Source organism: Bison bison, unplaced genomic scaffold, assembly GCF_000754665.1.
Source record: "Bison bison bison isolate TAMUID 2011002044 unplaced genomic scaffold, Bison_UMD1.0 scf7180017846308, whole genome shotgun sequence".
Taxonomy (NCBI): Eukaryota; Metazoa; Chordata; class Mammalia; order Artiodactyla; family Bovidae; genus Bison; species Bison bison.
In genome coordinates this window covers 3,309-4,056 of record NW_011476881.1, presented here as the reverse complement: position 1 = coordinate 4,056, position 748 = coordinate 3,309, and the positions used below count along the sequence as shown (strand labels likewise).

The 748-nt window shown below is 61.6% G+C and overlaps 1 pseudogene; it reads right to left on the bottom strand.

The window, feature by feature from the left end:
• LOC104988053 overlaps positions 1-746 on the bottom strand; it is a 1,205-nt pseudogene extending 459 nt beyond the window's left edge.
• Between the last annotated feature and the right edge of the window lie 2 nt (positions 747-748).

The following is a 748-nucleotide window of genomic DNA, read 5'->3' as shown; positions in this document are numbered from 1 at the left end:
GCTTTCGGTGGTGGCGGCTGCGGTCGCTGCCGCTACTGGTACTCCCTGGTAGCTGTGCGGGCGGCCATCCTTCCCCCAGAGCTCGCTCTGCATTTTCTTAGGTGGAGAGATGTTCATTTAGCTCTGCATTGCCCTGCCTGTCCTGCCTTTTCACAACCGAAGTGAATCCTCACAGAGCGGAGGACAGGAACGGCCCTGGCAAGTGAAGGAGATTCTCCCTGCCCCAGACAGTCGAGTGTTTGGGCGTGTTCCTGGGACCCTTGAGGCTGTTGAGCTTGGCCTGGCCTCCTTCTTTGGGATAAATGCTCACCCTCATCAGCTCTCTCTCAATGAACTCATCAGAGGACTCGGAGTCAGACAGCAGCCCAAACGGGCCTTCCGAGGGCGGCCGCTGGTGATCCGCAGCCACGTTCAATGTACTCTTAGCGCCTCTCTTAGGGTTCCCCCAGGCCCGGCCCGCCTCGGCCCCACCGACCTGGAGAGGGCCAGCCACAGCCAGCACCGCTGCCCCACAACTCTAGGGGACCATGCCTCGACCGCTGGGACCCACCTCGAGGTCGGCCCACAAGGAGGTCTCATCAGTGATCGCATAGCTTTCCAGGGACAGGTATCTGCTGAAGCCCAGTACGTCCAGATCGCTCAGTTGCCGCAGGATGGCCGCCACTGACTCGTCAGACAGCTGCAGGGCATCCCCTTTGTCGTCGGCCAGGGAGCCAAGCTGGTCTTCGCAGCCCCACAGCACCGCCCT